Consider the following 14,428-nt stretch of genomic DNA (forward strand, 5'->3'; position numbering starts at 1 on the left):
CCCGGGGACCCCATCCCCCTGGCCACCTTGTTGGTGACCATGGGGGGGTCCCCAATCCCCCCACGTTCCCAGCCAGCACCCTGCCTCCTGTGGGATCCGGCATTGCTTTTCCACATGGATGCTGCTCTCCATGAGGAAAAGCAATCTGCTTTGCTTCATTGAAGCGAGAACAGGTTTTCCTGCTCTCGCTTCAATGAAGCAAAGCAGTTTGCAATGGCAGGGTGGGAGTCGCGAGGCTCCCGCCCTGCCATTGCAAACAGCAGTGTCCCGGGGTGGGCACCCCAGGACACTGCAGGAGCCGGCCCTGGTGGGTGGCGGTCCATAGGGCCATCATTGGCTTTAGGGGGGGCCATGCGGCCCCCCTCCCACATAATTTAAAGCCCCGGGGGATGGTGGTCCCCGGGGCTTGGGGGTCCGTAACAGACCCCCTATGTTAAATAATTAGTGCCTGGGGAGGTGGCGAGGGGAGGTGGCGGTCCCTGGGGTGTGTGGGGGAGCTCGAGCCCCCATACAGGGTTTTTTGTTTTTTACAAAAAAAAACAAGCCCCGGGGGTGGCGGTCCCTGGGGCTGCGGGGGGCCATGAGCCCCCCACATACATTGACATAAAGCCCCGGGGGGTGGCGGTCCCCAGGGCTTGGGGGGCCTTTGAGCCCCCCACCGATGTATAATAAAGCCCCGGGGGTGGCGGTCCCTGGAGCTGGGGGGGGCTGAGAGCCCCCCCATAATTCCGATAAGCCCCGGGGGTGGCGGTCCCTGGGGCTTATAATATACATATTGCCCCCGGGACTTGGCCACCCCGGAGGCTAAATAAAAACGAAGCGCAGGAGTACGCGCTTCGGTTTTTTTCGGCAGCAGGATGCCTAAACGCATCCCGTGATTTTTATTAAAAAAAAAATTTTTTTTGGGCCTTGGGGTTCCTTGTGGGACCCCCTGATCAGGCCTAGGGTGTTTCTACCCTGCCCCCTTGTCGCGTTTTGCGCCTTTTTTGGGGGTTTTCTTGTGACTCGGTTCTACCGAGGCACAAGATGGCTGCCAACACTTCCTGATTCAGAGTGTTGGCAGCCAATTAGCATTCAGCTCGTGCTCGGGAGGGTGCGGGGAGGGTGCACGAATCCTCCGAGGCCATAGATACATCTATCTTTTTAACTCTAATTTTCTCAGGAAATACTGAACGGATTTACACAATTTAAGCAAAAGGCAGGAGTCTGAACTGAGGACTACCACACACACACACATATATATATATACACACACACACACACACACACACACATACACACATACATATATATATACACACATATGCATATATACACACACACACATACATACACGCACACATATATACACACACACATATATACACACACATATATACACACACATATATATACACACACACATATATATACACACACATATATATACACACACACACATATAGACACACATACACACACACATATTACCTACTGGCGGTCGCCAGTAGGTAGTTATAGTTAGGACCACGTTTCCATAGGAAATCCGCAACATTCTATTTTGAATAACTTTGGCGCCGGTCCACGAATCCTCGCGAATTTTTCAAAATAGGTGGGGCGCTACGCTCCGCTCCTACCCTGAAAGTCTCGGCGGGATTCGTCAAGCGGGGGCTGAGATAAAAGGGGGGTCCCAAAACGCGTTTTTCCCATGCATTTTTCCATAGGACCTTTAGACAGGGCTACAGCCCGAACGGCTGAACAGAATTACTTGAAATTTGGCAGAGAGGTAGTCCTCAGGTCAAGGAAGTGCCTTTTGTTGGTTTGGTGTAAATCTGTTCAGTAGATTCTGAGAAAATAGCCTTTAAATCAATATATATATCTGAGCCAGCTTACGGTGCGCTTACGGTACGCTTACCGTACGCGTACGGTGGCGTGCGCGAGCGCGATTCTGATTGGCTCTTAGATCTTAGTAAACATTCGAATCGGTCGAAACCAGGAAGCGGCGGCCGCCATTTCGTGTGTTTCACTCAGAAAAAAAAGAGTGATAACAAGAAAAGGGGGCAAGGAGGAGAGTTACAGATCCCCTAACATTTGCAAGGGGGTCAAAGAAGGACAGAAAAGTACAAAGAAAACATTTATTGATTTTAAAAAAAATCGCGGGGTACGCGTACGGTAAGCTCACCGTAAGCGTACGGTAAAAATAAAAAATAAAAAAAGAAATGAAATGCAGATTTAAGTGTTTAGATATTAGGGGGCTCTAAAAAGAGCCGTTGTGTTTATAAAGTGATTTTTTAGTGGTACCTACAAGTAAGTACCGATGCAGAGTCTAAGGTTCAAGAGGAAGACTCTGTTCCCTTCATCATTGAAGTGCACACCATCTCCTCTATAAATGTCTTGCATGTCGTAACGCAAGTTGTTGTGGTAAATGGAACCCATACCATAGTCACGGAGGAAAGCGCAAACAGATTTGTTGACGTGCTTTCTTGCTTTGTCAATCTGCGGACAGAAATGATTGGACCAGTTCCATTTTTGCCTTTGGCATATGTTAGAAAACACAAAGGCAGTTTTAGGGAAAAGTGAAAACAGTTGTGCAAAGGTGTCCTTCATAAGCATTTCCAGACCTACCCCAGTCAAAGTGCCTAGGTCATTGCCACCACAGTGCACTATTATGAGGTCAGGGTGTTGGATGTGCATGAAGGATTTCACCAATGGCATCAATTGGTGCCACTTTAACCCTCTCTGACCAATCCATTTAATGTCTACATTTGGCAAAGCAAGGTCTCTCACCATATCTGTTTTCTCTGCATACTTTTCACTCCAGAAGACATAGCTGTGCCCTACAATCCACACTGTGAACATCTTCAAAGGAGAACTGGATGCAATCAGGAGGTGTCTTTCAGTAGAATGGCAATATGAAAAGAAAGACAGTTTGGAAATGGAGGCATACATATTTTTTTCATAAAAAAAAAGAACTGATTGGCTGTTTCATACCATTCTAGAATAAAAACTAGGCTGTATGTGTAAATTAATAGAAGCATGTTTTGTATTGGTACAGAAAAATGTATTACCAAAGAACAGTACTATGGATTTGCTGTTAGGTTTGAAAAGTCAAGCACTCTTGCTCTGTGGAATTGAAACATTGTTTGGTGAACTTCTGACCTAACTCCACACAGCAGTGTTCCATGAGCTGTTGCTATGGTAGCAGGCAGAAGTCAAGTTGGGGGAAGGGTACTAGGCAGAAGTCAAGTTGGGGGAAGGGTACTTTTGGAAAAGGGTTGTTTTTCAACCAATAGAAATGTGTGATTACATTTGAAAAAAAGGGGGAAGCACTGAGATTTGAAACTAACATGTATATGTGTGGAAAAAGAGAGGGAAAGTTTGCCATTATCTGGTTCTGCTGAGAGGAGAGAGGTGTAAAGAACAGAGATCCTGGCTCTGATAATCTGCTGTTTGAGTGCCACATTTCTTTCACAACTAACTAATTTTAAAGGTGAGTTTAGAGTTTGAGAGGGGATGTATATGGTAAATTAAGAAATGAATAATAGAAATGGGATTCCTTTTGTTGAAGTTGTGTTTATTATTTTCTGTTTTGGGAGAAATTTAAATGTGAGGAACATGTAAAATAATATGGACTATGTTTTCACGCTAAATTAAGGTGTACTGGTATAAAAAAAGAATAGTTTAAGGGTTTGAGGTTGGACTCAGTAATGCAAATACATACAGCATCACTAAGGTTGGTTGCCCTTGCTGGAGTGTAGGCAGTCACCCAGGTTACAAATGGTGCTGGTCTGAAAAAGCAGTTTGGACATGTGCTTTTTTAAGAATCTGAAAAGTGGATTCATAATGTGTCAGTCTGTAAAAGTGTTTATCACTTGCCAAAAAAAAGAGTAGTAAGTGTGCTTTCAAATTGGCAAAGAAATTTTGTTTTGTGACTAATGTGAAAACATGACTGTGTGCAAATAGGAATTACAGGCAGAGATTTATTGCGTATTGCTCTGGTGATTTCACAGTTGCATTAGATGGAAAGGGGGAGCCATTTTTTGGTGCAGAAGCAGACTCTTAGCACACACCCAGCTGCTTACCATGTGGAATCATGCACAGTATTCAGAAGCGAGTGGGGTTTGAGGTTTCAGTCAGTAATGCAAATACATTCAGCATCACTAAGGCTGGTTGCCCTTGCTGGAGTGTAGGCAGTCACCCAGGTTACAAATGGTGCTGGTCTGAAAAAGCAGTTTGGACATGTGCTTTTTTGAGAATCTGAAAAGTGGATTCATAATGTGTCAGTCTGTAAAAGTGATTATCACTTGCCAAAAAAAAGAGTAGTAAGTGTGCTTTCAAATTGGCAAAGAAATTTCGTTTTGTGACTAATGTGAAAACATGACTCTGTGTGCAAATAGGAATTACAGGCAGAGATTTATTGCGTATTGCTCTGGTGATTTCACAGTTGCATTAGATGGAAAGGGGGAGCCATTTTTTGGTGCAGAAGCAGACTCTTAGCACACACCCAGCTGCTTACCCTGTGGAATCATGCACAGTATTCACAAGCGAGTGGGGTTTGAGGTTTCAGTCAGTAATGCAAATACATTCAGCATCACTAAGGCTGGTTGCCCTTGCTGGAGTGTAGGCAGTCACCCAGGTTACAAATGGTGCTGGTCTGAAAAACCACTTTGGACATGTGCTTTTTAAAAAATCTGAAAAGTGGATTTATAATGTGTCAGTCTGTAAAAGTGATTATCACTTGCCAAAAAAAAGAGTAGTAAGTGTGCTTTCAAATTGGCAAAGAAATTTCGTTTTGTGACTAATGTGAAAACATGACTCTGTGTGCAAATAGGAATTACAGGCAGAGATTTATTGCGTATTGCTCTGGTGATTTCACAGTTGCATTAGATGGAAAGGGGGAGCCATTTTTTTGGTGTAGAAGCAGACTCTTATCACACACCCAGCTGCTTACCATGTGGAATCATGCACAGTATTCACAAGCGAGTGGGGTTTGAGGTTTCAGTCAGTAATGCAAATACATTCAGCATCACTAAGGCTGGTTGCCCTTGCTGGAGTGTAGGCAGTCACCCAGGTTACAAATGGTGCTGGTCTGAAAAAGCAGTTTGGACATGTGCTTTTTAAAAAATCTGAAAAGTGGATTCATAATGTGTCAGTCTGTAAAAGTGTTTATCACTTGCCAAAAAAAAGAGTAGTAAGTGTGCTTTCAAATTGGCAAAGAAATTTCGTTTTGTGACTAATGTGAAAACATGACTCTGTGTGCAAATAGGAATTACAGGCAGAGACTTATTGCGTATTGCTCTGGTGATTTCACAGTTGCATTAGATGGAAAGGGGGAGCCATTTTTTGGTGCAGAAGCAGACTCTTAGCACACACCCAGCTGCTTACCATGTGGAATCATGCACAGTATTCAGAAGCAAGTGGGGTTTGAGGTTTCAGTCAGTAATACAAATACATTCAGCATCACTAAGGCTGGTTGCCCTTGCTGGAGTGTAGGCAGTCACCCAGGTTACAAATGGTGCTGGTCTGAAAAAGCAGTTTGGACATGTGCTTTTTAAAAAATCTGAAAAGTGGATTCATAATGTGTCAGTCTGTAAAAGTGATTATCACTTGCCAAAAAAAAGAGTAGTAAGTGTGCTTTCAAATTGGCAAAGACATTTCGTTTTGTGACTAATGTGAAAACATGACTCTGTGTGCAAATAGGAATTACAGGCAGAGATTTATTGCGTATTGCTCTGGTGATTTCACAGTTGCATTAGATGGAAAGGGGGAGCCATTTTTTGGTGCAGAAGCAGACTCTTAGCACACACCCAGCTGCTTACCCTGTGGAATCATGCACAGTATTCACAAGCGAGTGGGGTTTGAGGTTTCAGTCAGTAATGCAAATACATTCAGCATCACTAAGGCTGGTTGCCCTTGCTGGAGTGTAGGCAGTCACCCAGGTTACAAATGGTGCTGGTCTGAAAAAGCAGTTTGGACATGTGCTTTTTAAAAAAATCTGAAAAGTGGATTCATAATGTGTCAGTCTGTAAAAGTGATTATCACTTGCTAAAAAAAAGAGTAGTAAGTGTGCTTTCAAATTGGCAAAGAAATTTCGTTTTCTGCCTAATTTCAAAGCATGACTCTGTGTGCACACAGGAATTGTTTTTAGATATTTAATTGGTGAAGGTGTTATTGTGATTTTCATTTATAGGAAAGGGGTTTATAGTATTTTAAGATTTCTAAAGAACATAAAAAATGTAGTAATATATTTAAATAAAATAAAGGAATTTTTTTTAGTTTTTTTCAGGTATTGTTGAAGAGCAGTGAACAAAATTTAAGATGCCTACAAAATCCAGAGTAAAGAAAGACCACAAAAAAAACCTATATTTGAAGACAACTGGAGGACCTAAGTTAGTTGGAGATGCTCATGTTGGGAAAAAGAAAAAATCTTCTGGTAAGCAGACAAAATTTTTTTTAAAGAACATATTCAAAAAAAGGAAAGATGTACAAAATGTCTGTACTGGAAAGAATGTTTTCAATAGAAAAGGACAGGAAAAAATTGAGAATTTAGTTAATGCAAATATACCTTCTGCAACTAAAAAGATTAACTTAAACAGAAAAACAGCGTTTAAAGAGATACGTAGAAAAATGTTTCAGAGAAGAGTTATGTCCAATTTGATAAAGGATGTGAAGAAATATAAGCAAAAGGCTAAGTTTTTTAAGAGAAAAAAAGAAATTGAGGCCATTGCAGCAAAGGCATTAGAATTAAAAAGGAAACTATTCATTTTAATTATGAATAGGATGCGTACATTAGACAAAATGGTTAATGTACTGAAATCACAAAGCAAAAGGAAAAGAGTAGTGAACAGAACAAACTTTTCTAAAGTGTTTTTAGGAAAATGGATGCATAGTTCAAGTAGTGAACCTTTTTTTAATGAAGAGAGTTATTTTCAAAGTAATAGTTTGCTGCATGCAGTTGACACCAGAGGTCGAGCTTATGAAGTGAAAAATGGTTGCATAATGGAGAAGGAGATAATGGTTCCAAGAGATGAGGTACAAGTGATGGCGGATGAGGCTATGGGGAGACGTCCTAAAGCCCCAGTGTACACTTGGAATTGTAGTAGTATTTGCACTGTGCGTCAAGAATCTATTGATAAATTTCGTGAGTTTCTAAGAGAATATAGTAAAAAAAAGTGTAAAACAGAAGATTAAGGTGCTTCAAAGTCTGGATCCATGCAGAGTGAGAGAGAATACTGGTTTGCAGGGTCATTCTCTGGCTTGTCTATCTAGAAAAGTGTGTAATAGTGTTTTCCATCATTTTAGGATGCTGGCTGTTCATCATACTGAAATGAGAAAGTTTGTGAGACGGTTGTATTTTGCTAAAAGTCCAGCAATAAAGTTAGATGAATTGAATAGGGCTCTGTTCCGTGGAACGGTATCAGATGTAGAGAAGGTTGTTGATGAAATTCAGTTTTGTTACTTTGGTCCTGAACAAAACAGTACAGAAAAGGACACAGTAAATGAGGAAGAAGTGGAAGAGAATGTAGAACCCTCTGTAAGTAAGACATTTAATGATCACATAACAAAATTTGCAATAATCTCTAATGAAAGACCAAATATTACTTGTATTTGTTGCCGCAGAACTCATTATAGAAAACAAACTAGGAATGTTGATCTCTACAGAAAAAGTGAAAATGAAGATAATTATAAGTGGAAGGATTTTGCCACATATATATATCTTGAAAATTGTTTTGAATTGGGTGAAGATCAGCGTATTTGTAAATACTGTTACAACAAGTTAGAGGAAAATAGAATGCCGACCAGAGCTGTACATAATAATTTAGAATTGGATGCTATTCCTGCTGAACTTTCTGAATTAAATACATATGAGTCTATACTCATTCAATGTGTTCATCCGTTCCAGACCATAGTACGTATGGAGCCCAAAACTGGTAAATTACCTCCTTCAGATTTACTGAGAGGTTTAAAAGGTAGAGTGGTGTATTTGCCCTTGGATTTGAAAAAAAATATGGAAACTATTGATGCGGATACTTTGGAAACTGAACCATTAATTATTCTGGTTAATGGTGTACCTACAAAGAATAAGAAGATTTGGCAGGAGCTGGTAGATGTACGGAAAGTACAAAGAGCAAATTTGTATTTGAAAAGGAATAACAAATGGTATGAATCAATTTATATAGAAGAAGAAGAAGAAGAAGATTTACAAGAAGACACAGAAACACCAACTGGACAAATTGAAAAAGTGGACAAGTCAAAGGAAGAAGAAATTTATGAACATTTTAGCATACATCCTCTTCATTCAAAAGAAGTTATGGGAGACAATATTGATCTATTTCAGATGAAGAAAGCAAAAGGAACTCCCGTGAGTGTATGGGAGGAGAGCTTGGAAGCTCGATGTTTTCCCCAGCTGTTTCCTAAAGGAAAAGGAGGACGATACGATGAACGTCCGGAACAGATTCCAGCTTCTGAGTATCGGACTACAAGACTATATGCTGAAGATCCCAGATTTCGACAAAGTATTCCTTATTTGTTCCATCTTTTATTTGAAAGCGACTTGTCTGCATTGTCTTATGCAGTAACTCACATTTTAAAAAGTGGAGTACATTTACAAAATGTGTCTGCTAAGGATTTTATGGAGAAAGTGCAGCACCGAGATGATCATTTGGAAACACAACTGATCAATCTGATGGCTTGTCAGCGTGGGACAAATGAATATTGGTACCGACGCCATGGTGCATTAAAATGCATGTTACGGAATTTAGGAACACCAACATGGTTCGTTACCCTAAGCTGTGCGGAGTACGCTTGGGATGATTTACTGGATTTTCTACGAGAGGCAAATTCAAACATTAAAAACATCGAATACAAGACAGCAGGAGAACTGTGCTCATTGGATCCGGTTAATGTTTGCAGATATTTCAATCATAGATTTGAGGCTATGATGTCGTTCATCTGCAATAAAAAAAATCCACCTCTAGGAGAAGTAGTGGATTTCTTTTGGAGAAAAGAGTACCAGGCAAGAGGTGCTCCTCATATTCATATGCTGTTGTGGATCAAGGATGCCCCAAAGTTTGGAACAGATGCTGATGAAGCAGTGTTATCTTACATTGAAGAATATGCAACATGTGCTATACCAAAAAGCACAGAAGAGAAAAAGTTAAAGGAGCAAGTTTTACGTTTCCAAAGTCATCGGTGTGGAAAATACTGTCGACGGAAATACAAGAGCAAAGATAAATACTACACTAAATGTCGATTTGGATTTCCTAGACCTGTTCTTTCAAATGGAAGAGTAAACAGTTTTATGTCATCTGTGAGACATACTATCACAAGAAAATCACCTAAGAATACCTACAACCTTAAAAGAAAAGAAGAATCAAAAAATATAAATGACTACAACCCAGTCATTTTATCCATGTGGAACGCTAACATGGATATACAGTATGTAGCTGACAATTCCATTGCTGTTGCTCGATATGTAACGTCTTACATTACGAAATCAGAAAAAACAGAATTGAAGGAAATGTGGGAAGAGATTTCTCACGAGAAAACTGTCAGTAAGAAGCTGTACAGTTTCAGTTTGAAGATGTTATCGCATCGAGAAATTGGATCCTACGAATGTTCAGATAGGTTATCTTCTGCAAGTCTCTACTTGAAATCAAGAAGAATAATTTGGGCAAGTTTAGGCCTTGCAGCAATGAGAAATCGGGTACTGAAATCTGTTGGAGAAATTGAATATTTGGCCGAGAATGACCCAGAAAGTACAGATATTTTGAAATCAAACATGTTGGACACATATTATCCCAAGAGAAGTCATCATCTGGAGAACATGTGTCTCTATGAAGTGCTGCAGAACTACATTTATTCACGGAAAGCCACAGAAGACATCAACAATGGAAAATATAAAGTCATTGGTGAGGAAGGATGTTTGGTGAAGCAAACAAAAGGAAGTTTGATAAATCACAGGAAGCTGAGTTGCGACACTACTGACAAAAAGGAATTTTACTACTTGGCTCTTTTACAGCTGTTTAAACCATGGCGTACAGAGGATGAACTACTGGGAGAATTTCAAAGCTATGAAGATTCTTTTAATGCTTGCAAAGACAGCATACAATGCAGTACATTCTCAACTTATCTGCAAATGTTAAATGAAGAAATTGAACAGGAAACTACAATTGCAGCAGAAATAGCTAGAGACAGTTCTCAGGACAGCCAAAGTTCAGGAACACTCAGTCAAGATCCCCTAGGACAACCAATCGTTGAAAATGAAGCATCAATAGCCATGAATGAAGTGGAAACGGCTATGAATCAAGCTCAAGAAGAATTTATAGACTTACAAAATTTGGAAAGACAACTGAACGAAGAGCAGCAACAAATTTATGAAGAGATCAGAAACAAAATTGATCACGGATTTCTACATGAAAAAAAAGAGTGCTCATGCACATCATTTCATCCAATCAGGATGTATGTAAGCGGACAAGCTGGAACTGGAAAAAGTTTCCTTATAAAAGTCATCAGAAGCTACCTACAGCAAAAAAACGGATTCTACTTTGTCTTGTGTGGTTACTGCTCCAACTGGGTTAGCAGCATATAACATAAAAGGAATCACTTTACATCGTTTGCTAATTTTACCAGTGGAGCATGAGAACAAAATACAATACAACAAGCTAACTGGAGAAGCATGCTTGGAAGTTTCAAGAGTATTGAAGAAGATGCAAGTTCTCATTATTGATGAGGTGAGCATGGTATCAAACTTAATGCTTGCCTTTGTGCATTTAAGAATGCAGCAAATTCTGAAGACAGACTATGACGTGTTATTTGGAGGAAAACACGTCATAGTTTTTGGAGATCTTTTGCAACTTACTCCAGTTAAAGGACAACCAGTGTTTAATACTGTGACACATGTCCTTCTTTGAGTACAAGGAACTTACTACTAATATGAGGCAAGCAAACGATGAAGAATATGGAAGTATTCTGAAAGATATCAGAATTGGACTACTCACTGAAGCTGGCAAAAAAGCATTACAGAGTCGGCTGCTACATAATTTATTTCCAAAGGAAGAAATAGTTGCAGAGAAGATATACAAGAACATTGCAGAAAAGAAAAGTGTCATCTGCTTAATGCCAACTCTACGTGAATGCTCAATATTCAATGAGGAGCTTTTGAAATTGGAAAAGGAAGATATCAGGAAATTGGAAGCAGTGGACAAAATTGAGGATGGAAGAATTACTGTCACATTAACAGGCACACTGAAAAATAAATTGAATTCACTAGAGAAGAACATTTCCAAAACAGCTGGATTAGAAAAAAATCTATATGTTTGCATGAACTGTAGAGTATTTTTAAGGAGAAATTTGGATGTTGAAAAAGGTTTAGTTAATGGAGCTATGGGAAGAGTTGTGGGTTTTATTAATTATCAGAAAAAAGATGGAATTGAATGTTTAAAAATAAAATTTGATCAGATAGAAGAAGTTAAAGACATTTGTCGTTGTTCAGTTCGTTTCATGCTTGTGAAAGATTTATATGTACGTAGGAAGCAGTTTCCGTTTTCTCTAGCATATGCTGTAACTATTCACAAGTCTCAAGGATTGACTGTAGATTGTGCATTTGTGAACATTGGTTCAACTGTGTTCAAAGAAGGTATGGCATATGTTGCTTTGTCACGAGTGAAAACATTATCAGGTTTATTCATGATAGACTTTGATGACTCAAAAGTTAGTGCTGATGCAAATTGTGTAAAGGAGTATAATAGATTAAGAAGAAGCTATGCTCCTCATTTAGGTCAGTATCCTGTGTTGGAGAAACGTGTAGTTTCTCGTAAAAGGAGAAATGAGAATATCTGTAATGAAGATGTAGAGAGGAGGAAAAAAAAGAGGAGTGATGTAATTGCAAGCAAAAAGAAAAAGGAAAATGAAGAACAGGTTGTAGGATGTCATTTTGAAAATAGCTCTGGTGTCAACTGCTACGCAAATGTAGTGCTGAATGTTGCATTTTATCTGGAAAGTGTGCAAGAGCAGATAATAGTAAATCAGGGAAAAAGATTCTGTTCTGAGTTGAGTCTCCTTTTTCAAAAGCTGAGTAATGATAAAACTCAAATAGAAAGTGCTACTGAAATTAGAAAACTTTTAGATGTATGTTCAGGACGAACACAGTTTTCTCAAAATGTACAGCAAGACGCACAGGAATTCTTGATGTTTTTTCTTCAGGTACTGGAAGAAGAAGGGGTTCCCATTGAAAATTTATTTGGTGTCTCTTATAAATGGGAACATAGTTGTGAAAACTGTTATAATATATGTGGCTCTAATGTTGATTCTGAAAGGTTTATTTATTTAACATTGCCAGAAAGTAAAACAGTCACTTTTGCTAAATTAGTTAAAGATGCTAATCATAGCATGGAATGCAGTGAGTGTCAATCTGACATGTTTTCAACGTTAATTTTAAAGGAATACGGACAGTATGTAATTTTAATGATGCAACGCTGTAAAGCTGATGGTTCAAAATTGGATACTTTAATAAAGAAGTTTACAGGACAGCAATTATCAATTTCAGGAAAAACTTTTGTAACAGTTGCAATAATTTTCCATGATGGACCTACTGTAACTTCTGGTCATTACACAGTTTATCTTAAATGTGAAAAAGGCTGGACACTGTGTAATGATTCCCAATTGATTTTTAAGCAACGTTTGCCTTTTGATTTAGTAAATTCCTATCTAATCTTCCTGAAACCTAAATTTTAGAGAGATTTGGCAACATCTGGACAAAACAATTTTACCATTTTATTGGATTACCATTGGAATTTACAAATAAAAAGATTTTACAAATTATCATTTGGCCTAATGGAAAGGTAACCAATTGTAATGTGGAATTTTTCCATTTTTTAATGAAACTTTGGATATCCAAAACTTTAGAAAAAATCGGTAACATCTGCACAATTTAAATTTTGGAATGTTATTGGATTGCCATTGGAAATTTATTCAAAAAAGATTTTTAAAATTACTATTTGGCCATGCGGAAAGGTAAACAATTCTATTGTGGACTTATTTAATTATTAATAAATCTTTCGGAAACCAAAATGTTACAGAGAATCGGTGAGATCTGTACAATTTAAACTTTAGATTTTTATTGGATTACCATTGGAAATTTAATCAAAAAAGAATTTTAAAATTACTATTTGGCCTAAAGGAAATGGAACCAGATGTATTGTGGAGTTATGTGAGATATATTATTGTGATTATACTTCTGAAACAAAAATATCAGACGGTATTTTAAAGAAATAAGTATTGATATTAGATGATATTTTTTAAGAATATTATGCATTTCTATAAAGTTATGTTTATGCAAAAAGAGATTGTGGGCTTTTTTAAAACAATCTTTGAGATTGTTAATTTTTTTTTTCCCCGCTGTTAAATGATGAATGCAATTGCTTTCACAATTTATAGTGAAATGCAATATATTCTGAAAACAGCAAAAAAAAGGCAAAATTTTTTGGGGGAAAAATATGTAAATATGTGTACTGTATTATAAAATGTTTTATTAAATATTAATACTTTTTCTTTTTTTTTCAGATTGAGATAGAACATTTTCGAAAACTAGAACCATTTTTAAAGCAATTTAAAAAAAATTTAAATGAATAAATATTTTTTTGAGTGGGTATGGTAAGTCAAAAATATCATGGTCCCTTTTTTCCACTTCTCTACAATCACATTTTCAGTTTTTCATTGTAGTCTCTCAAGGACCTTGTAATGTGATAATTGATTTTTAGTGTTTTTAAAAAAAAAAAAAAAAAATTACGCGTACGCGTACGGTAAAAAAAAAATTAAAAAAAGTTTTTAAAAACATATATAAAAATAGACGAAAGGTAAGGTTGGCTCTTAAAAGAGCTGTTGTGTTCATGCAGGGACAGAGGAAAGAAAGAATGGGAATATTAGACGGTACGACAAGTGTGCTGATCTATTTTATTGTTCACTAGGGAAATACTGGTCTCCCTATAACAAATTAGATCATGACAAGTGGCGCACCGTATTTCAACCCTCAGAAACCGAGGGTTAGTTTCCAGAGGACCAGAAAAAGGAGATGCTCCCCCCACAGATGAAGGGCTCACCTGACCTGCAGAAGAAGGACTCGGCACTGCAGATGATGGTCCAGGCTGAGCTGCTGTGGATGTGCTTGGTTGATTTACTGAAGGGTTACCTTCAGTAAGTCGAGCATGTGTCCTTCTGTGTACATCCTTAAGGTGTCTCATCATGGTGTGATTCTCAAAGAAATACTTCCTGTCGGGATTCCCTCTTGAAAGTACACGGCCACACAGCTTACAAGTCACTAAGGGTGCATTTACCTTTTGCTGGCCCTCTGGAAAAGTAAAATACTCCCATATGAAAGAGGTCTTTTGTTTCCTCGCTCTCTGCCTCAAGGTAGTGCTGCTAGCCTCACTCTCAGAAGGGCTCTGCTGTT

The sequence above is a fragment of the Triturus cristatus genome, chromosome 9 (genome assembly GCF_964204655.1).
Source record: "Triturus cristatus chromosome 9, aTriCri1.1, whole genome shotgun sequence".
Classification (NCBI taxonomy): domain Eukaryota; kingdom Metazoa; phylum Chordata; class Amphibia; order Caudata; family Salamandridae; genus Triturus; species Triturus cristatus.